Below are 24,386 nucleotides of genomic sequence, written 5' to 3'. Positions count from 1 at the left end.
CACTAGGTGTCCTCTTTTTTGGTTTCCCAAATATGGTCACCCTAGGGCAGAGGGAGTGGGCAGTGGGGATAGTTGGCATGGGCCTATGATTTTAGGGGGGGGGCTACTCCAAATCCCTCTGGTAGAGGCAAAGGGGGACCCTTTGGTAAAGAATTGTTACAAAGTAGCTCTCCTCTTCAACATAACTGACTTTGTTATCGATGGCCTTTCACGTCGCTTTTCTGCCATCGGGGACATTTGTGGACTTTTTGATTTTTTTTGGCACTTTGAGCAGTTAGATGAGAATGAGTTGTCACAAAAAGCTAATCCGTTTCAGCTGCGATACCCAAGTCATAGTTCAACTGATGTGCAGAGTGAAGTGCTTCTTCTTAAAAAAACAAAACAAAAAAATTGATGTGAATTTCAAACTCGATGCTGTTTCACCGAAGGAAATTTATGGTCAAACATTGAACTTGAGATTGGACAATATTTTCCCAAATGTCCGCATCGCGTTGTGCATTTTCTTGTCATTGCCAGCAACAGTGGCCTCTAGCGAGAGGCGTTTCAGTGTCCTAAAACGAATCAAGCCATACTTTCCGTCTGTAGTGGTGCAAGAACGTTTGAATGCATTAGCAGTTTTGAACATTAACACCGAGAAGTCAAAGTTGCTTGATTTTTCTGTTGTTGATGATGAATTTGCCCAAAGAAAAACACGTAAAGCATTTCTGAATGTGAAGAAGTGATGTCTTATATACATCTTGAATAAAAGTGTTTGCCATTACCTTTTTTTTATGAATCGTTCTAGTTCATATGTATTTAGAACGGATTAAAAAATACTTAATGAGCAGTTTGAAAATGGGACTACATTTCCCATCTGGCCTGGGCCTACTACCAGCTTTGCCTGGCCCTGCAGCCATGCCTACTCTTGACGCCAATCCTGGCTCTCACACACACCTGGGACACCCTGCTTCACAGGTGGCATCCTTCTTAATATCAAATGTTTAGGAACAAAAGATCCTTCTGCTATTGTTGTCGTTTACAGTTCTACACCACCCCATACCCAAAACTCTCTGGGCAGTTTACCAAGATTGAAACACGGAACATTAAAAACAAATATACAAAATTTAAAAGCATAAAAACAGATTGCATACAATATCCATCTATTCCGGGTCAGTTAAAAACTCAACTTACGCAAAGATTACTGCAGACGCTGACTGCAGCCAGGAAATCAGAAGACGTTGACTTCTTGGGAGGAGAACAATGACAAATCTTGATAAAATAGTTAAGAGCAGAGACACCACACTGACAACAAAGGTCCGCATAGTTAAAGCCATGGTATTCCCCGTAGTAACCTATGGCTGCGAGAACTGGGCCATAAGGAAAGCTGAGCGAAGGAAGATAGATGCTTTTGAACTGTGGTGTTGGAGGAAAATTCTGAGAGCGCCGTGGACTGCAAGAAGATCAAACCAGTCCATACTCCAGGAAATAAAGCCAGACTGCTCACTTGAGGGAATGGCATTAAAGGCAAAACTGAAGTACTTTGGCCACATAATGAGAAGACAGGATACCCTGGAGAAGAGGCTGATGCTAGGGAAAGTGGAAGGCAAAAGGAAGAGGGGCCGACCAGGGGCAAGATGGATGGATGATATTCTGGAGGTGACGGACTCGACCTTGGGGGAGCTAGGGGTGGCGACAGCCGACAGAAAGCTCTGGCGTGGGCTGGTCCATGAAGTCACGAAGAGTCGGAAGCGACTGAACGAATAAACACCAAAATGCTGCTAAATGCCTGGGAGAAGAGAAAAGCCTTGACCCAGCACCAAAAAGAATTATTATTATTATTATTATTATTATTATTATTATTATTATTATTATTTGTTACCCGCCTCTTGCTCTGGATCGAGGTGGGGTACCACACAAATAAAAACACATAAAATACATACAACTAATTCAAACGTTTAAAACCAGTGCATCACTAAAAGCAGCACACCATTAAAAAGGCATCTTAAAATTCAACTGGGGAGGCCTGCAGGAAGAGATCAGTCTTTATGGCTTTCTTAAATTCTGGAAGACTGTTAAGTTGACGATAACAATGTTGGTGCCCGGCGAGCCTCGTCGGGGAGATCGTTCCATAATTGGGGGGCCACCACTGAAAAGGCCCTCTCCCTTTTTGCCATCATAGAATCATAGAATCATAGAGTTGGAAGGGGCCTATACGGCCATCAAGTCCAACCCCCTGCTCAATGCAGGAATAAATGCTAAAGCATCCCTGACAGATGGTTGTCCAGCTGCCTCTTGAAGGCCTCTAGTGTGGGAGAGCTCACAACCTCCCTAGGTAACTGATTCCATTGTCGTACTGCTCTAACAGTCAGGAAGTCATCCTCTGAGCTTCCCTTGGAGTAGGCACTCGGAGGAGGACCTTAGATGTTTTTTACCCTTGGAATGCCCTGAAATGACACCCAGGGAGTAGCTATACCGCACAGTTATTAAAAAAAGAGCTGGGGGCAATTAAAGAAAAGGACGAGGGGGGGGGGGAAATGCTGCTCACCACTTCTAAATTTGCCCGATAATTTCACCATCTCTGCACATAAAAAGTGTGGTGATCCCACCGGCTGTCTTTCACCCTAAGTTCAAGCTGGAAGTTCAAATCATTCAGACGTTTCACTCAGCCTTCAGAAGAACCAGGGAACAGGAGTATGAAGAGCCCAAAGACGAGAGAAGAGTTGACATCAGAAAGGGAATGAACTTGTTGACATCAGAAAGGGAATGAGCTTTTCTCAGCCCCGAAGTGTCAGCTCAAAAAGGGCCCTTCTTTCATTTCAAGTTTCCCCCTGTTGTCCCACCACTCTTGTAAGAGCGATTCCGCACACAAGGTTCCCACGGCCGAGCCGGTGCATTCCCGTCCTCCGTTTGGAAATGGTTGAGACGCATTAAAGGGGATCGTCCCCCAATAACAACAGCAGCACCACCACAAGCCTATCGGGAAGCCAGCATTGGGCAGACAGACGCTACAGATGCCAACATGTGCTCCGCTTTGCGGCTCGAGCCCGGCTCCATGGCTCAGTTAGAACATGTTATTAGAAAATTAGAGCCTAGGTCTCGGGGAAAGATCTCTTTCCAACCCACACGCATTAAGAAAAGATGGAAATATCTGTGAGACCAGCCTTCCTAGGTCAGACCGAAGGCCCGTCTAGTCTAGCCGCCCTAGTCTTCTCACCAGCGGCCAACTAGATGCCCCCAGGAAGTTCACAACCAGGCCAAGGAGACAATGGACATTCCTAGCAGAACTGAGAGTGCACATGAGCAAACATTGCAAATGTGCGTTACGTAAGAAGAACACGGAGAGGAACTTGCTGGAGCAGAAGAAAAGGCCGTCTAGTCCAGCATGCTGGATACTCTGATGCCTCCAGGCAGGGCCGGCGCTACCACTAAGGCCAACTAGGCAGCCGCCTAGGGCGCAGACGTCAGAGGGGCGCAGACTGCCCCCTGTTCTGGGGTCGGAGGTTTTGTGGGGTGGGGGCTTGGCTTGCGCGCGCCCCCACGTGGCTAGCCTTTTCCTGCAGCTGCAAACAGAGGCCCCGGAGAAGCGCTGCTCGTTTCCGCTAGGGTGACCAACTGTCAGGATTTCCCCGGATTTGTCCTGGTTTTTGTTCTTTCCATAGTGTCAGGGGGGATTTTCTATAATTTTCAATAATGTCCTGGAATGACACACCTTCCCCTTTAAGGCTGCCATTAGCATGGCAGGAGGGAGTGACATGCTTTCTTGAGGCACATCATTCCCCCACCCCGAGCTCCAATTGAGGTCTTAAAGGGGAAAGTGGGTCATTGGTGGACATTATAGAAAAGGCCCCAATTGGAGTGGATGGTGGTGGTGCAGAATGAAATCCTTTCCCCTCCTCCACTCCAATCGGGTTCTTTAAGGTGGCGGGGGAATAACGTACTTTCTGCAGGACTCAGAAAGCTGCTTCCCCCCCCCACACACACTAGGTGTCCTCTTTTTTGGTTTCCCAAATATGGTCACCCTAGTTTCCGCCGTCCGCGGGGGTGTGGGGGTGTTGTTTGTTGCAAAACCCTCGGAGACAACACGGAGCAGACGGAAGAGGAGTGGGCTGGGGGACAGCCAAATGCTCTGTGGGCCGGGGAGGCGGGCAAGGAGGACGCAGAGACAGGCAGCCCCCGCAGAGCAGCAGCAGCAGGCCCCGCGCGCTGCCTTCCCCGTTGGGGGCTGCAGTCGCTGGAGACTGGGAGGGGACTGCAGGGCAGAGACCACCCCACCAGCCAGCCAGGGCTCATTCGCGGCCCCTCCTCACAGGGCGCGTAGAGGCTCAGGAGAAGCCGCACACACGGTTGGGGGCAGAAGTGGTGTGCCCGGTCTTGCAAAAGGAGGCTCAGACGGGCTGCCCTTCCAGAGCTGGGAGGGGCAGCCCTCAGGGAGGCATGGAAGAAGTGGCGCCCACGGGCTGCCCCTCAAATTAAGGGGTGGGGCTGCACCCCCAACAGCGCAAGTGACACTCCCTCACACACACCACTGTGAGGTAGAGCTTTTGCTGCTTTAACTGTTGCGATGAAGAGGGAATTTCACCAGGTGCTGCATGCCTACAAAAATTCCCCTTTCAAAACAACTGTTAGACACAGGAGTCCTGTCCTCCTTTCCATATGGTCACCCTACCCCAGGCTGCCAAGATTTGTCCCCTGGACCTCATGTTCAAGACCCCCCCCCAATGTAAACTGTGCATGTATTGGAGTAACGAACAATTATTAGGGTTGGAAACAGGGTGCAAAATAGTGCCACAGAGGGCATATTGTAAAAACAACGACGTTAAAGCATATCTGCTCTGTTATTATTTGAAAGTAGTTGAAATGGGTCGATCGTCTTTTAAAAATAAAAAGAGAGAGAATTAAGGGGGAGATTTCAAGTGCCAGGCTCTCTTTGAACAACAGAGGGCACTCGTGTGTTTGCAAATTCACGGCAGGCTGGTTGGAGAAGGGGAAGCTGAGTGAAGCCTAAGTGCAGCATCTTTGCAACCCCGTGCAGAAAACCCAGGCATGTTTGAGAAGCGAATGTTGCTGAGTGGCCGAGCATCTGCTTTGCACGCAGAAAGGGCCCAGATTCAAACCCTGGCATTTCCAGTGAGAAGGATCAAGTCCTTAAAACGAGCCATGGCTTCTGAGGGTCGCTTGGTTGTGAAAAACAAGCCACCTTGCTGAAACCAGGCTGGGTTCGCACAACACAATGGAGCGTGTTCAGAGAAGGGCAACCAGGATGGTCAGGGGTCTGGAAACAAAGCCCTATGAAGAGAGACTGAAACATCTGGGCATGTTTAGCCTGGAGAAGAGAAGGTTGAGGGGAGACATGAGAGCACTCTTCAAATACTTAAAAGGTTGTCACACAGAGGAGGGCCAGGATGTCTTCTCGATCCTCCCAGAGTGCAGGACACGGAATAACGGGCTCAAGTTAAAGGAAGCCAGATTCCAGCTGGACCTCAGGAAAAACTTCCTGACTGTTAGAGCAGTACGACAATGGAATCAGTTGCCTGGTGAGGTTGTGGGCTCTCCCACACTAGAGGCCTTCAAGAGGCAGCTGGACAACCATCTGTCAGGGATGCTTTAGGGTGGATTCCTGCATTGAGCAGGGGATTGGACTCAATGGCCTTGTAGGCCCCTTCCAACTCTGCTATTATATGATTCCATGATTCTATGAACATGACGACAACCCACCATGGGTGATCAGTGCGAACCATATCAAAGACGAAGACTCAATGCAGCCCCTCCCCTCGGTGGCTACAAACTGGGTATCCGTGTAATATATTGATAGTTATTAAAAAGGTGTCTTTAGGAAGGGACCATAGCTCAGTCCCAGCACTTCCAGTTAGAGAAATTCTAGGTAGCTGTACTAGGCTACATTGACCAATAGTCCAACCCAGCATGAAGGAGGAATGGTGATAGAAGAGGCATCATACAGAGAATATAACACAGCCGCAAACATTCACAGGTGTCCAATTCTGGGCACTACACTTCAAGAAGGGTTCAGACAAGCTGGAGGGGGTTCAGAGGAGGGCAACCAGGATGATCAGGGGTCTGGAAACAAAGCCCTATGAGGAGAGACGGAAAGAACTGGGCATGTTTAGCCTGGAGAAGAGAAGACGGAGGGGAGACATGATAGCACTCTTCAAAGACGTGAAAGGTTGTCAGACAGAGAAGAGCCAGGATCTCTTCTCGGTCATCCCAGAATGCAGGGCATGGGATAATGGGCTCAAGTTGCAGGAAGCCAGATTCCGGCTAAACAGCAGGAAAAACGTCCTGACTGTTAGAGCAGTACGACAATAGAACCAATCACCTAGGGAGGTCATGGGCTCTCCCACAATAGAGACATTCAAGAGGTATCTGTCAGGGATGCTTTAAGGTGAACTCCTGCCTTGAGCAGGGCGTTGGAGTTGATGGCCTTAGAGGCCCCTTCCAACTCTACTATTCTATGATTCTATGACATTTTAGAGCAGGGTTGGCCATTTTCACCCGTGGACCCCTGGAGTGCAAAAAGACCAAATTTAACTTGTTTGGAAGCAGAATGTGCCCCACATCGCACTCAACAGTGCCAACGAAATTGGTCGTGCAGCGGAAGGGGCCAGCGCGGCCCGCGTGCGGCCTACTGTCTGGCGGTTGCTCACCCCGGTTTCACAGCATTCCGTTTGGAAGGGCTGCCTTGAAGGCCCCGGCAGATGGACGGTCTCCTACTTCCAAGCGCGTAAGAGCCCGATCGAGTTGTCTTTTGTTTATTTGATTCTCACACTGAGCCGAGTCCTGGACGGCTTTTCTTCGTTGGCCGGCCCTGACAATTTAGATCTCCGCGGGCTGTTGTTTTTAAACCGCTCTAAATATTTACTCCTTGTTTAGGCTGAGACGGCCGACGGCCGAAGGGGGAGGGTTCCGCGAAGCAGGGCCGTTTCTGCAAGCGAGGCGAAGAGATCCTACATGAGTTTTCTTGGGGCTCGCTGGGGAAGCAGGCATAGGATCGGGGGGGGGCTAGCCTCCTTTGAGCCCTTTGCAGCCACCTCCCAAAATATGCCGCCTGAGGTAACTGCTTCACACTGTGTAACGGTGGGGCCGGCCCTGGATAGGAATATTGTTGGGCGGAGCCAGTGGCAGGCAGCTGCAACCCTCTGAGAAGCTGCAGGCAACTGGGCCTCAGAACCGCCATTTTAATTTCCTACAGTGCCCAATGTGAGGGGTATTGTGGGAATTAAAATGGCAGCTCCCAGCTGCTCATTGGAACGCTGGGAACGTCAAGGGTGGCTCCGCGTGGGCACGAACACCAGGCCGTGCCCACGTGCCAAGATGTCCACTAGCTGCCCAAGGGTGCCACATTCTCCCTTCCGTTTGGGTGACAGTTTCGGTGGGAAAGCCTCAACCCACGTTTGGCTTTAGCCCACGCCGTAGTCACACGTCCTCCTGAACATCTGTCCTTCTCCATCCTGGTGGAGTTTGAAGGGGCCCTTTGTCTTCTCCAACGCTGTCTCGTTTCAGAATTTGGCCAGCAAGTTCTCTCTTGTTCTAAGCTGGGAGCGTTCAGGCAGCTGCCCTCTTGGGAAACGTTTCGTTTCAATCGGGAAGGCAGAGCAACAATATTTTGATCGACTTAATGCGTCTTTGTCATCTTCCTTTGTAGGCCGTTTGATCTAAAAGGGTGGGGGGAATGAAGACAGGGGGGGGGAAATTACCTCAGCCCTCGCTGTTTACTTTAGAAACAACAGAACAAGAATTTGGCCGTGGGTCACGTTTGCAGGGGCTTTTAAAAGAGTAATTAGAGCTCCTTCCGTGGCTAATTAAGTTCTCCGGTGAATGAAAACAAATTTCCTGGAAGGATCGCCGGCTCACTCGTGGGGTTTGCGCAAAAGCGAGACCCTTTGTGCGTCTCTCGGCGCTGTTCCCTCAGGAAGCTAGCTGCCTCTCTTAAAAGTCTCCTTGCCGCTCGTACCTCAGGAGAGAAAGAGAGTGATAAAAAAAGAGGTGCCCACATATTGCATGGTTGCTCTTAGAGGCGCTGCCAGGGTGACATGGGGGCACCCAGAAAAAGTTTGGGCATGTTTAGCCTGGAGAAGAGAAGACTGAGGGGAGGCATGATAGCGCTCTTCAAATACTTGAAAGTTTGTCACGCAGAGGAGGGCCGGGATCTCTTCTCGATCCTCCCAGAGTGCAGGACACGGAATAACGGGCTCAAGTTAAAGGATGCCAGATTCCAGCTGGACATCAGGAAAAACTTCCTGATTGTTAGAGCAGTCTGAAAATGGAACCAGTTACCTAGGGAGGTGGTGGGCTCTCCCACACTAGAGGCCTTCAAGAGGCAGCTGGACAACCATCTGTCAGAGATGCTTTAGGGTGGATTCCTGCATTGAGCAGGGGGTTGGACTTGATGGCCTTATAGGCCCCTTCCAACTCTACTATTCTATGATTCTGTTCATATGGGACATTAGTGAGAACGAAGGTGACATTAACAGGGAAAAATAAATATACTCTAGACAGCATAGAAAGGGCAAAGTGTATTTTGGGGGGTCATTTGTCCCACATGTTCGATTTCTGAAACAGTTATATTTCAGTCCGTTTCCAGGCCCAATTTAAAGTGCTGGTATTAACACTCTAAGCCCTAAAAACGGCCTAGGTGCCAGGCTATCTGAAGGACCACCTCCTCCCATATGTACGTGCCCGGACCCTAAGATCATCTTCAACAGTCCTTCTCCGTGAGCCCCTGCCAAAGGAAGTGAGGCGGGTGGCTACCAGGAGCAGGGCCTTCTCTGCTGTGGCACCCCTGTTGCGGAATGATCGTCCCAGAGAGGCTCGCCTCGCACCTACGTTGTGCTCTTTCTTGAGCCATTTTATTTTCCCAGTCATTTTCGTCTCGTAGCTCTGTTCTTTTAAATCTATCTTATAGTGTGGCGGGCATTATAGTAATCTAGTCCGGATGTAACCAGGACATCTATAACCCACAGCAAGCAGACTTTCTCCAGGTTATAGCTGAAAAACAAGCCTGAGAAAAAGTAACTTAACCACAACTGCTTCCTGTGTCTCCCAAGATAGGACAGGAGGTCCAGACAACCCTCAGAATGTGTCCTTGGCTCTTCTGGTGAACTTCATCCTTGTCTAAGACCAGTTTCAAAGCTTCCTCCAGAACAGCTATGATGTTAATGCTGGGAGTGATGGGAAAACAATGATTTTCCTAACTGTGATGTACTTTGGAAGCTCAATTCACAGCTTAGCCCCTTGGCTTGATTCCTGGCTCCCTTCTGATAGCTGCTGGTGGCTCGTCAGGAAAGACATCACTTGGGGACCATCCCTGACCCCCTTCTGAGCCAATCTCAGGTATGAACAATAAATGCATACTCCCAAATGACTCAATAAATAATAATTCTTCTTCTTCTTCTTCTTCTTCTTCTTCTTCTTCTTCTTCTTCTTCTTCTTCTTCTTCTTCTTCTTCTTCTTCTTCTCCTCCTCCTCCTCCTCCTCCTCCTCCTCCTCCTCCTCCTCCTCCTCCTCCTCCTCCTCCTTCTTCTTCTTCTTCTTCTTCTTCTTCCAGCACAGAGTTCAACTCTGGAACTCACTACCACAAGATGGAGTGATGGCCACCCATTTGGATGGCTTTAAAAGGGGGTTGGATCAATTCCTGCAGGCGAAGGCGATCCATGGCTACTAGCCCTGATGGTGGTGTGCTATCTCCAGTATTCGAGGCAGTAAGCCTGTGTGCACCAGTTGCTGGGGAACATGGGTGGGAGGGTGCTGTTGCACCTTGTCCTGCTTTGTTGACTGCTGGTTGGCCACTGTGTGAACGGAGTGCTGGACAAGATGGACAAGAGGCAGCTGGACAACCATCTGTCAGGGATGCTTTAGGGTGGATTCCTGCATTGAGCAGGGGGTTGGACTCGATGGCCTTGTAGGCCCCTTCCAACTCTGCTATTTTATGATTCTATGATTCTATGACCTTTGGTCTGTTCCAGCATGGCACTTCTTGCGTTTTTATGTTCACCTGTGTTGTCGCGATGATTTGGGGGGGGGGGGGAGTGAGGGACGAGGAGGAGGAATGAGCCCTCTGTCTTGACATGGATGCTTTTTGTGGACAATTCCATCAGGAGCTGACCTCTGCCCGGCCAGGGCGAAGAAGACGCACGCTATGAAACGAGCCGTTAACTGCCCGCGTCGAGAGCGGAGACGCTTTGGCTTGGGAAGCGACGGCGGTGCCAAGCGATAGCATCAGTTTCACGGGGATAATTCAACTGGACGGGGGAAGGGTTTGCTCAAGGAACGCCGGTTCACCTCCCCTCCTCATTTGATCATTTGCAGCCAACCGTGTTGGTTCCACAGGCCAGTGGACAGAGGTTGTCCTTTGCTGGAAGAGATTAAGGCCTCATTTGAACCCTCAGGACAGTGGCTTTTGAGCTGTGCCCCTTTCTGTGATCCCTTCAGGCTCGCAGGGAAAGTTGGTAACATCTGACGGTTGTTAGGACAAGGCAGGAAGAAAGCAGTAGAATCATAGAATCATAGAATAGCAGAGTTGGAAGGGGCTATTAGAATGTAAGCCTATGCGGCAGAGTCTTGCTATTTACTGTTTTACTCTGTACAGCACCATGTACATTGATGGTGCTATATAAATAAATAAATAATAATAATAATAATACAAGGCCATCGAGTCCAACCCCCTGCTCAATGCAGGAATCCACCCTAAAGCATCTCTGACAGATGGTTGTCCAGCTGCCTCTTGAAGGCCTCTAGTGTGGGAGAGCCCACAACCTCCCTAGGTAACTGATTCCACCGTCGCACTGCTCTAACAGTCAGGAAGTTTTTCCTGATGTCCAGCTGGAACCCTGAGTTGCTCCTGGTAAGACTCCTCATCCTTACCCTCCAGACAGGATACAATTTTTAACTTCAAATACGCCACTTTTGGGGGTGGTAAAGAGCATTCCACAATTGGTAGGGTTCTCCCTCCCCAGCACCGCCATTTGTCGTGTTGTCTGAACGCCGCCAGGCTGGCTTGTTAACCACACAGCGTGGTTTAATTTCTCAAACAAGCCAACTCGACAACTCACGGTTCATTGTTGCGTTGTTCCGGGTGTATACCAAGCCTCACCGCATGGTTAACAATGCACTCCTCGCTGCGTTCACCCACCCTGCGGAAAACATGCTGCATTCAGATGACACGCTAACCCATGGTTCCACAAACAACCCACAGTTCAAAACAACTCACACTCGACCACTGTGTGTAGGTCAGCGTGTCGTGTGAACCATCAGTGTGAGATAGTGCATTGCCCTGGGTTAGCCTAGCTACAGTGATCCATGCTCTGATAACCTCTCATTTGGATTACTGCAATGCGTTATACGTGGGGCTGCCTTTGAAAACGGTCCGGAAGCTTCAGCTGGTACAAAACAGGGCAGCCCGTTTACTAACAGGGACTGGCCGGTGAGATCACATTACACCAGTCCTTTTCCAGCTTCATTGGCTGCCAGTCCAGGTCCGGGCCCGATTCAAAGTGCTGTTATTGACATCCAAAGCCCTAAACGGCTTGGGGCCAGGTTATTTGGAGGAACGCCTCCTCCCATATGTACCTGCCCAGACCTTAAGATCATCTACAGGGGCCCTTCTCCGTGAGCCCCTGCCAAAGGAACTGAGGCAGGTGGCTACTAGGAGGAGGGCCTTCTCCGCTTTGGCACCCCGGTTGTGGAATGAGCTCCCCAGAGAGGTCCGCCTGGCGCCTACACTGTACTCCTTTCGTCGCCAGCTGAAGACCTTTTTATTCTCTCAGCATTTTAACACTTAATTTTAACTTAAATTTAAATTTTACTGTTTTAACTCCGTATTTTAACCTTATATAAATTTTGCTGCGTGGTTTTATCCTGGTTGTGCTTTTTATACTATATTTTGTATTTGTGCTTTTAACCTGTTGGTTGTTTTCTTGTGGTTTTAATTTCTGTGAACCGCCCAGAGGGCTATTGGGCGGTATAAAAATGTAATAAATAAATAAATAAATAAATAAATAAATAAATGAGATAGTGCATTGCCCTGAGTTAGCCAGTAAACTCTGTAGTTGAGTGGGAGATTTGAACCTCCTTAGTCCTAGTTTGACACCCTAACTCAGTCTCCCCCAAGCTGGTGCCCTGCAGAAGTTTTGGTCTTCAATTCTCATCCAGCGGTGCCACTCGGGTTGGAATTTAGGGCCAAGCCACGAAGCCCAGCCCCCCCCAAGTGACCCCCCCACTGAGTGGCAAGTGATTAGGGCAGCAGAAACAAACCCCATTTTATTCCTGCAGCTCTGATGATGCTATGGTTTAACAAAGTTTAGAATGCGAAACTGCACGCGCTCAGAGGTTCCCTTTGTTTTAAAACCAGAGTTGGGCAACAACTCTTTGTGGTGGGTGTTGATCAAACCTGTTGTTTTTGTGAACTGCCCGGAGATCTTTGGCTACTGGGAGGGATAGAAACGTAACAATTAAATAAAAAGAACAAGGATGAAAAGCAACAATGTAGAGGCAGTTTTAAAGTGTGGCGTGGCAGTTGGAGGGGAGGGAAAGGGAATCACGTGCCTGGCAGCTGAAGCAATGCACATGGCTGTCTCAAGAACTCCCATCCCGAGATCACTCAGTCCAGGTTTTAAAATTCCCTTGTTGCACCACGGCTCACATCATCCCTGGCTAGCATAGCTAATGGTCAGGAATGCTGGGAGTCATTGTTCAGAACATCTGGAAGGCCTCAGACATCCGAAACATCTGCTCTAACCGCAACACCAGACCAGGTCTCAAGCCAGAATTGGCTACACTGCGGTACCTTCTGCTCCCTCCGTTCCTTGAATGGCTGGACAGGCAACGCCAGGCTGCCTCCTCCCCTGCATGCATTCAGATCCTTATTCATCTGGAGAAACGGATGAGAAGCAACAGTAGCCAGCTGCCAAGGAGAACCCACAGCGACATGATAAAAAGTTGATAAGCTTGAAAAACCTCAAAGAGATAAGCCCTGGCGGCCAATTGATGAGCACCTTGATGTTTCAACTTCCGACCTTCTTCTGAAGGCAGCTGTTTCCATCCAAGCCATCTGTTCTGAGCCTGCTCAAGGCCAATAGTTGATACGCCGACTGGTTTCCCATGGAATGTAAAGAGGAGGGCAAATGTTTGGATAAGGCTCTAAATCATGACGAAACCCTTTGACTCCGGGCTGGCCTCAAGGGTTGGCACCATCGGGCCTCTGCCAAGGGCCTGCATCCCAGCAACGTCCCACTGACAAGAGACTCCTGGACCCGTTCCGCTTCTTCACCATTTGCCACCTGCTTGTTCACCTGCTTGTTCACTTTAACGTTCCCATCCTGAAAGAGGGCTGTCATGCAAAGGACGGAGCAGACATGTTCTCAGTTGCTCCAAAGAAGGCCACCAGCATCATGGTTAGGTCTGCTTGGGCCCCCACAGAGACCTACTGAGAAGGACCTTCTGGAGTTGTTCCTCCTCTTCCCCATTGTAATTTGCTTGTTCACCTGCCTCTCGCTTCGGCCCAAACAATAGTGGTGGTGAGAAGGACGAACAGGAGACACCCTGGCCTCCTCACTCCCTCGCTATCTGCCTGCCAAGCAAGCAAGCGAGAGCCATGATGAGGAAAAGGAAGAGCAGCAAGAGCGCCTGTTGACAATGGTGGTGAGGAGGTCGACTCACTGAGGGAGGGGGGCATGGAGGGGGTTCCTCTCTATTCGGCCCTGGTTAGGCCTCATCTAGAGTACTGCGTCCAGTTCTGGGCTCCACAATTCAAGAAGGACGCAGACAAGCTGGAGCGTGTTCAGAGGAGGGCAACCAGGATGATCAGGCGTCTGGAAACAAAGCCCTATGAAGAGAGACTGAAAGAACTGGGCATGTTTAGTCTGGAGAAGAGAAGATGGAGGGGAGACATGACAGCACTCTTCAAATACTTAAAAGGTTGTCACACAGAAGAGGGCCCGGATCTCTTCTCAATCCTCCCAGAGTGCAGGATACGGAATAACGGGCTCAAGTTAAAGGAAGCCAGATTCCAGCTGGACATCAGGAAAAACTTCCTGACTGTTAGAGCAGTATGACAATGGAACCCATGACCTAGGGAGGTTGTGGGCTCTCCCACACTAGAGGCATTTAAGAGGCAGCTGGACAGCCATCTGTCAGGGATGCTTTAGGGTGGATTCCTGCATTGAACTGGGATTCCTGCATCGATGGCCTTATATGCCCCTTCCAACTTTACTATTCTATGATTCTATGTTTTATTTCAAAGCCTGATGTGTTTCACCCTGAATTTTTTCAAAGGGCTTCTTCGGGGGGTTGTAACATGCCCCCACAACAGCACAGCATCTCATTATGAGACCCTGCACTTATCACAGCTACATGGAAACACCTGACAGAGTCCAAAAACATATTTTTTAAAAAATGAACAAGAATATAAGGAGCGCTTTCAAAATGTTATTCTTCTCAATCGCCACTGATTATCAGAGGAGGCGATTAACTTGCCAGAAATATCACTGCAGACATCTTCTAACACGTAGGGATGTATCATAATTTTGTTGGAAATGATATTTATGTGCTTTTATCATTATGCATGTGCACGGGTTCTAGTGTCTTTATGTAAAATTAAAAGTTTTAAGATGTATGTAAGGGCAGAACCCCCTCTGGTAATTTGCCTAATTAATCTTTAAATGTAAACTTGTTTCAATATTATGTGTTGTCCCATAAATGTAATTTAATAATAAAAATAATTATGGTACAGCTCCCGGGAAAGGCCTTTGAAAAGAAATTCAGGCAAAAATGTGTCGGGCTTTGAAATAAAATATCTAAAAGCCTCGTGTGGCGCAGAGCGGTAAAGCAGCAGTTTCTGCAGCTGAAACTCTCCCCATGGCCTGAGTTCAATCCCAGCGGAAGCTGGTTTCAGGCAGCCGGCTTGGGTCGACTCAGCCTTCCATCCTCCCGAGGTCGGTAAAATGAGTACCCAGTTAGCTGGGGGAAATGGAATAATGGCCGGGGAAGGCAACGGCAAACCACCCCGCTATAAGGCCTGCCAAGAAAACGTCAGCGAAAGCTGGCATCCCTCCAAGAGTCAGTAATGACTCAGTGCTTGCACGAGAGATTCCTTTCCTTTTTCCTGCATCCTAGGAACCAGTTTCTCCCTTTTTTTCTGAGCCAATATTATTTATTTATTATTTATTTATTTATTACATTTTTATAACCCCCAATATCCAAACCTCTCTGGGTGGATCACAAAAATATATATTTATAAATATATAAATATATTTGAACCTCCTGGTCTCCGTCATCAATCTGGCTGACACATTTTGCACCAGCTGCAGCTTTTGGATTCCGAACAGAGGAAGACTTTAAATATAGCCAGTGTGTTGTAGTGGCTAAGGTGTTGGACTGGGAGTCCGGCGATCCGGGTTCTAGTACCCGCTTGGCCATGGAAACCCACTGGGTGACTTTGGGCCAGTCACGGACTCTCAGCCCAACCCACCTCACAAGGTTGTTGTTGTGAGGATAATATGGAGAGGAGGAGGATTATGTACACTGCCTTGGGTTCCTTGGAGGAAAAAAGGCAGGATATAAATGAAATAAATAATTAAATAAAGGACTATCTTCTGTAAAGTAGTACATTCGGTATGGTGACCATATGGAAAGGAGGACAGGGCTCCTGTATCTTTAACAGTTGCATAGAGAAGGGAATTTCAGCAGGTGCTGTTTGTATGCAGGCAGCACCTGGTGAAATTCCCTCTTCATCACAGCAGTTAAAGCTGAAGGAGCTATACTAGAGTGAGCAGATACAAAAGAGGGCAGGGCTCCTGCAGCTTTAAATGTTGTGATGAAGAGGGAATTTCACCAGATAGTGTATGCATACAAATGACACCTGCTGAAATTCCCTTTTCAAGACAACTGTTAAAGATACAAGAGCCCTGTCCTCCTTTCCATAGGGTCATCCTAACATACAGCCACCCTAGACAAACAACAGCAAGGCCTGTTGGTCCAATGCAGACTCGATACACCTTTAGTCTGACCCAGTGAGGCCGCTTTTACATTCGCCCGGCGAGACAAGGCGAGTGAAATCATCACAAAATGAACGCGTTCGCATTTGTTCCTCTGCTGAGTTATAAATAAGACGGGAAAGACACAACCAGACCACACAGTGACTGTTAGGCAGGTTTGTATACCGTTGCATATATACATAACATATATACACGGAGACAGCTTCATATTATTATGATCTTTTTAGAGGTGCTGCATGAAATAGAGCGAGTGTGTGGTCTGGAGAGTGTCCCTCGCCAGCCCGCGTCTCCTCCATCACTTCTAAATCATTGCTAGCACCTGGAGGCAGAAGGAAATTTCGGCGGGCCCATGGAAAGGATATCATCAAACGTCCCAACATTTAAAACTGGTTCCTCTCAATTCGGCCCTGGTTAGGCCTCATCTAGAGTATTGCGTCCAGTTCTGGGCACCACAATTCAAAAAGGACGCAGACAAGCTGGAGCATGTTCAGAGGAGGGCAACCAGGATGATCAGGGGTCTGGAAACAAAGCCCTGTGAAGAGAGACTGAAAGAACTGGGCAGGTTTAGCCTGGGGAAGAGGAGATTGAGGGAAGACATGACAGCACTCTTCAAATACTTAAAAGGTTGTCACACAGAAGAGGATTCAGAAGATCTCTTCTCGATCCTCCCAGATTGCAGGTCACGGAATAACGGGCTCAAGTGACAGGAAGCCAGATTCCGGCTGGACATCAGGAAAAACTTCCTGACAGTTAGAGCAGTACGACAATGGAACCAGTTACCTAGGGAGGTTGTGGGCTCTCCCACACTAGATGCAGCTGGACAACCCTCTGTCAGGGATGCTTTAGGGTGGATTCCTGCATCGAGCAGGGGGTTGGACTCGATGGCCTTAGAGGCCCCTTCCATCTCCACTATTCTATGATTCTATGACTTCACGCCAGTCACAGACTCTCAGCCCAGCCCTACCTCACAGGGTTGTTGCTGTGGGGATAAAATGGAGAGGAGGAGGATTATGTACGCTGCCTTGGGTTCCTTGGAGGAAAAAGGTGGGAAATAAATGTAATAAAATAACAAATAATAATAACAACAGCTGGTTGGCTACCATGTGGACAGAGTGCTGGACTGGATGGACCCTTGGTCTGATCCAGCAGTGGTCTTCTTATGTTGTTATGTAGGAAAGGAAAGGAACCTCTTGTGCAAGCACTGAGTCATTGCTGACTCTTGGAGGGACGCCAGCTTTCGCTGACGTTTTCTTGGCAGGCCTTATAGAGGGTGGTTTGCCATTGCCTTCCCCGGCCGTGATTCCCTTTCCCCCAGCTAACTGGGTACTCATTTTACCGACCTCGGGAGGATGGAAGGCTGAGTCGACCCGAGCCGGCTGCCTGAAACCAGCTTCCGCTGGGATCGAACTCAGGCCATGGGGAGAAACTGCTGCTTTACTGCTCTGCGCCACACGAGGCTCTGTTGTTATGTAGACCTACCCTGAATTTCAAACCACCCCTTTAAATGCCTCCTTTCGTGGCCGTGACATCCGAAAGGGGCTGCCCTTCTTTGGGCACGTTGGTACTGTAGCCAAGATGGCGCCTTTAAGCCACAGAGCGTAGCCTGTCTGGCTTGCTCAGGAATGAGAAACTATGGGGCTGATGAATTTCAGGAGTCAGGTGTCTGAGGGTCTGCGTTCGAGACACTCACAGCCCTGATTCCTTAGCCTAAACTCCATTTCTGCAGGCACGTTTGGCTTGGCCCAGTCACCCCCTTCTCTGCCATCTGTCTCAAATCAACGGCAGGAGGAGGAGAAGAACAAAGTCTTTCGAAAGAGCCCCGCTCCGCAAGGGCAGCGGCAAATCCACCTTCGGCGCGGATTAAGAGTGTCTTCGGCTAGTGTCATTCTTGGCTCCCACCCAAGAATCCCGTCTGCGAGAACGCCGAAGTCAAGCTGCCAGTTAACATGATAGGCTGGAACTTTTATTTTCATTTCAGAGTTTTTGCTGTTATTTTCCTTCCTTCTTTCCTTTTTTTTTTAAAATAAACATTTCATCTGGGCCGAAGCCGCCTTGTCATCTCAAGAAACCGTGTCAAAGAGAGAATGACAGTGGAAGGGTAATGTCATTGGGGTTCGGATTTGGGGAACGAGAAGGAACCGAAGACAAAAAGCTGGGTCAGGCTTTGAACTTCCAAATCAGAGGTGCTGAACCAGATGGCCGCGGCCTAAATTTGGCCTGTCGGGATGGAGAAAATCCAGGCATCGGGGCGGCCAATCCCTTTGAACATGGAGGTTCCATCCCATTTATTTATTTATTTATTTATTATTGCATTTATATTAGGGTGACCAACTGTCAGGATTTCCCCGGATTTGTCCTGGTTTTTGTTCTTTCCATGGTGTCAGGGGGGATTTTCTATAATTTCCAATAATGTCCTGGAATGACACACCTTCCCCTTTAACGCTGCCATTAGCATGGCAGGAGGGAATGACATGCTTTCTTGAGGGACGTCATTCCCCCACCCCGAGCTCCAACTGAGGTCTTAAAGTGGGTCATTCGTGGACATTATAGAAAAGGCCCCAATTGGAGTGGATGGTGGTGGTGCAGAATGAAATCCTTTCCCCTCCTCCACTCCAATCGGGTTCTTTAAGGTGGCGGGGGAATAACGTACTTTCTGCAGGACTCAGAAAGCTGCTTCCACACACACACACACACTAGGTGTCCTCTTTTTTGGTTTCCCAAATATGGTCACCCTAATTTATATCCCACCTTTTTTTCCTCCAAGGAACCCAAATTCGTGGCCATCACTACATCTTGTGGTAGTGAGTTCCATAATTTAACTCTGCATTTTGTGAAGAAGCCCTTAACGGGCTGAAGTTACAGGAAGTCAGATTCCGGCTGGACATCAGGAAAAACTTCCTGACTGTTAGAGCGGTATGACAATGGAACCAGTTACCTAGGGAGGTTGTGGGCTCTCCCACACTAGAGGCCTTCAAGAGACAGCTGGACAGCCCTCTGTCAGGGATGCTTTAGGGTGGATTCCTGCATTGAGCAGGGGGTTGGACTCGATGGCTTTATAGGCCCCTTCCGACTCTACTATTCTATGATTCTATGATTTGTCCTGGATCTCCCACCAATCAGCTTCATGGGAAGACCCCGGGATCTAGTATTTTGAGAGAGGGAGAAAATTTTTCAGAAGTATCTGGAAATATCACGTTTTCCACTTTTGCGCCAAGGGCATCCGCCATTAGCATGGAAGGGTGCAGGATCCTCCCAGAGTGCAGGACACAGAATAACGGGCTCAAGTTAAAGGAAGCCAGATTCCAGCTGGACATCAGGAAAGACTTCCTGACTGTTAGAGTAGTACGACAATGGAACCCATGACCTAGGGAGGTCGTGGGCTCTCCCACACTAGAGGCCTTCAAGAGGCAGCTGGACAACCATCTGTCAGGGATGCTTTAGGGTGGATTCCTGCCTTGAGCAGGGGGTCGGACTCGATGGCTTTAGAGGCCCCTTCCAACTCTGCTATTCTGTGATTCTAAGGGGGAAATCGCGCAATGGTGGGAGCAGCTGCTTAGCATTGGCTGAGGCCTCACAAGCCTTCGAGCACTCAGCAGAGGTTGGTGGGGGTCAAGCAGCAGCTGCGGCAAGGTGAACGTCCGCGGTGCAAGCATTCAGTGATTTTGCCCAGCCCTGCACACTGCCATCTTTGATTTACCACAAGCCCTGTTGGCAATGGAGAGAAAAGTTACCTCAACATTACAACGCTTCATTACAAACGAAGGAAAGACGGGGCGCAAACGCGCAGGCCACGGGCACCTCAGTATTGTCCGTGCCCCATGGAAAGGCTCCACCACCCTGAACAGTAGCTTGGTACAGAGAAAGTTGGCACCGTGACTATGGATTGAGCGGGGGACGAGGAGATACTGACTGGAGAACTCTTGTCAAGGCATTCGCTATTCCGTTGCCAAGATCCGCTTCGGTCTCTGACAGACGGAGAGTCTCGTTTGCTGGCAAATGGAGTCCCAGATGGTGTGTTGTTTTAAAACAATCCCGAACGTATTGGCAAGGAGAAAGAAAACCATATACCTCCTACCTCAGCTTTTTTAACCTCAGTGCCAAGATCCATTCCAGGCAGTACTGGGCAGAATCACAGAATCATAGAATAGCAGAGTCGGAAGGGGCCTCCAAGGCCATCGAGTCCAACCCCCTGCTCAATGCAGGAATCCACCCTAAAGCATCCCTGACGGATGGTTGTCCAGCTGCCTCTTGAAGACCTCGAGTGTGGGAGAGTCCACAACCTCCCTAGAGGGTGGGGGGCAGTGGGGCCATTTGGCCTGGGCCTACGATTTTGAAGGGGCCTACTCCGAGTCCTGAACGTTGAAACATTTCAACTTTGGGCTCCTAAAATGGAGGGGGAGGACGTGGGTTTTGTGTGTGTGACAACGGTGAACTCAGTTCTCATCGTGAAAACAGAAGAGATCCCCTGTTCATTAATTCTAAGTGTATGATGTCTCCTCCCCTCCCCCTGTTTTGACTCTGGTTTGTGGATTTGGGGGTACAATCAGGGCTGGTCCTACCATTAAGCAGAGTGAAGTGGTTGCCTCAGGTAGCAAAGGCTGGGAGGTGGCAGCAAAGTGCTGGAGCGGAGAACTGTGACCCATACAGGCTGCTCTGTGTTCCCTAAGCTAACTTGCTCCTTCAGGTCGCATTGTCAATGTTGAAGAAACAGTTCAGTTGGCTTTTGTGCATGGAACGGGAGAGGACGCCATCTTGTTTTTCACCTCAGGCAGCAAGGCGTCTTGAGCTGGACCAGGGTTCAAAGGAAAACAACCCTGCACAAAGTAGAGCGTGTTCGGAGGAGGGCAACGAGGATGATCAGGGGTCTGGAAACAAAGCCCTATGAGGAGAGACTGAAAGAACGAGGCATGTTTAGCTTTGAGAAGAGAAGACTGAGGGGAGACATGATAGCACTCGTCAAATACTTGAAAGGTTGTCACACAGAGGAGGGCCAGGATCTCTTCTCCATCCTCCCAGAGTGCAGGACACGGAATAATGGGCTCAAGTGATAAGAAGCCAGATTCCGGCTGGACATCAGGAAAAACGTCCTGACTGTTAGAGCAGTACGACAATGGAACCAATGACTTATGGAGGTGGTGGGCTCTCCCACATTAGAGGCCTTCTAGAGGCAGCTGGACAGCCGTCTGTCAGGGATGCTTCAAGGTGGATTCCTGCATTGAGCAGGGGGTTGGACTCAATGGCCTTATAGACCCCTTCCTACTCTATGATTCTATGATTCTAGACCCCGTAAGCTTGTAGACTACCTTAAAAAAGAAGAGAGAGTGCCCAGTCACCATATTATTTTCTAATAAGCCTTGCAGACCTGGCGGACAGCTCTTATTTATGAGAGCCAGGATTCCATAGATGAGCTCAGTTTATAAAACAGACACCGCCTGGACTACGTCGGTGGCATTTGCTTGGTTTACTTTAAGATGACTCCAAAGTATATAATAATGCCGTGCGTTTACAAAAACCCCTTTTAATCACACGACTACATATAGACCTTGAGGAGCCGCAGGGCTCTTTGTAGAGTCAGGATAATGGAGAGAGGAGAACTTGACATCCAGGGCGCGTGTGAACAATTCATTTGTTAATGCAGAAACCTTGACAAACGTTGCGAGGGGAACGTGGAGTGAAAGAGGACCAGGTAAGCCGCCTCGGGCGCCTTGCAAGAGGTGAAAAGGCAGGCTAGGAATGGAATAATAAATAAACGTTCAACGTTTTGCAAACCCTGAGTAGGGCAAGAGGAGTGAAGACTGGGCAGGAGGCCCAGGCAAGATGGAGAATGGCCCATGGCGGGGAAGGGGGGGCAGTCTGAGCAGCAAAAGCCGTAGGGCTGTGCGCACACATACACACACACACAGAGAGAGAGAGAGAGAGAGAGAGAGAGATTTGTTTCAGAGACCAATTCAGAGCTTCCGAGTTTGCACCAATTTGGCTCGGGGTGCTTCGGGCCCAGGCTAACCTGTTTCGGATCTGTATCCGAAGTGAGATTCGGACACCCAAAGTAGGTCAGCACTTGCAGGTTCCTGGGTGCCCACTGAGCAGCTGTTCCGTGGGCACCTGGGAAAGCCAAGCATGAGGTCAACCAGGACTCCATCGGACTCCTCCCTGCTGACCCTCCAAACCTGGACCTACAGCCCCGTCCCCACCTGCCTGCAGGGCTTACCTAAGCAGTCCTCCTCGATGAGAGCAGCCATTTTAAACTAAGATGGGGCTTCCGAGATCTAAGGTCTCAAGCTCCAGGAATGGCCCTTTAGGGCTGCCAGAGTTTGAGACCTTCGGTCCAGGAAATGACAGAGCCCCACCTTCGGTTAAATGGTGGCTCTCGTCGAGGATGGGTGGCTCAGGAAGTCCTGCGGGCGGACCGGGGCAAGCGGCTCACCATCACCCCAAGTTGGGCCAAGCGTTTTGGCCCACCTCGGCCCGAACCAGTCCCAATCCAGATTTGTACCGAGGTGGGCCGAATCAGCCCACCTCATTTCGGATTGGGGTTCGGGCCTGAAGGAGTGAATAACCTTAGAATTCCGACAAAATGCCTGAGGCAGCAGGACAGCTTCCAACAGAGTCTAGGACTTAGAATCTGGCTACTGAGGCTAGACAAGGGATTGTGCCGTAGAGCTGTTGCTTCAACAACTCCAGGAACTGACTGATGAGTTACATATTAGACTGTTTCATGTCCTCCTTGATCTAAAGAGTGCAGTAGTATTCGCCTCCATTTCCCAAAGCAGGGCTGACAGAGGTAAAGCCTCAGACAGTCAGATGGGTGCATCAACACGAATTTGGGGGTTTCAGCGCTGTCCCGAGGCCCTGCAGAAGATAAGTTGTGTCTAGAGTTGGGGTCCTATTGCAACCTCCCCAAGTTAGGGATATCCGTCACAGGGAGATCTGGACCTTTTTGGGTCTGATGGACGGCGCCCCCAACCCGGCTTGCATTTGTGAGCCCGGGATTTGTTCCCCAAATCTGGGAACCTTTCCGTCATTGTTTTTTATGCCATCGAAAGCTATCTGTGGAAGTTCTGGCCGTGATTCACGCTCGTTCCGCAAATTGCAACCGACTTTGGCCGAATTTGCGCCAACGGGGACCAAAATTTGCAACGCTTGTGCAAATTCCAGCGATGAACTTGCACAAATTGGACAAATAGTAATAATTTTAAAAAACGGACACCTGCGACCCGGCGCGACGCGATGCAAATTGAGTCAGGCTACGTCACAGGAAAGCTAGGTGAAGTCTGGCAGGTCTGAGCTGACGCTACGTCAATGACAATCACACCTGGGAAGGATATTTCCAACATTCTTACCTCAGGTATGGTGTTTTCTTGGGAGTAGACCCTCATGGGCGAGAGAGGGGTTGGCTCCTGTCAAGACTGGGGGGAGGAGTCTGAGCTGAGCCAGGATATGGCTCACCAGGGCCAAAGAATGTCAGAACCAAAGAAGAAACCAGGAGGCATGGTTAAGAAGCAAGCCAGGAGGCAGGCCCAAATCACAACTGAGGAACACACCGGAGTTCAGGGAGACCTTGGCCATGGCTAGACCAGGCCTATATCTCAGGATTGTCCCGGGATCATCCCTGTGCATCCAAATGACACACAGGGGATCCCGGGAGCAGGCAGGGACGACCCCTCCATTTGCCTGGGATAATCCTTAGGTCTAGCTAAGGCCCTTGTCACTCATCTGGAACAGGAAGTCCTTGTATTGGTCACCGGTACATCTAGGGGTGACCACATTACACCAGTTTTAAAATCTCTTCACTGGCTGCCAATTAGTTTCCGGGCAAGTATAAAGTGTTGGTTATCACCTTTAAAGCCCTACATGGTTTGGGTCCAGGTTACCTGCAGGATCACCTTCTCCCATACAATCCGCCCCGCACACTCAGGTCCTCTGGGAAGAGTTTACTTCAGCCAGCAAAAACTAGATTAACAACTGTTACCCAGGGGACCTTCTCTGCTGGTGCTCCCAGACTGTAGAATGGCCTCCTGGGAGAGATCCACCAATTCAATAGTCTTTCTGAATATTAAAAATGCAATAAAGACTGATTTCTTCCAGCAGGCCTACCCAGTCAAATTTTAAGATGTCCAGCTGGTTATTTTAATAATGTATTAGATTTTATATGTTTAAATCAGTTTTTATGTATTTTATAATATTTTCTATTCCTTGTTGTTTCCTGCCTCGATGCAGAGGGAGAGGCAGGTAAAATTATTATTATTATTATTATTATTATTATTATTATTATTATTATTATTATTATTATTTTACAGCCCTTCCTGTCCAGGGAGTTCTGATGGCCAGCCTAGGTAGGTGGAGTCAATCCAGAGCTTGAAAGTCCTTCAGTCCAATGGCTGTCAACTGCAGTTCCATGAT

Source organism: Elgaria multicarinata, chromosome 20 (genome assembly GCF_023053635.1).
Source record: "Elgaria multicarinata webbii isolate HBS135686 ecotype San Diego chromosome 20, rElgMul1.1.pri, whole genome shotgun sequence".
In the NCBI taxonomy this organism is placed as follows: domain Eukaryota; kingdom Metazoa; phylum Chordata; class Lepidosauria; order Squamata; family Anguidae; genus Elgaria; species Elgaria multicarinata.
Note: the sequence above shows the minus strand (reverse complement) of the source record.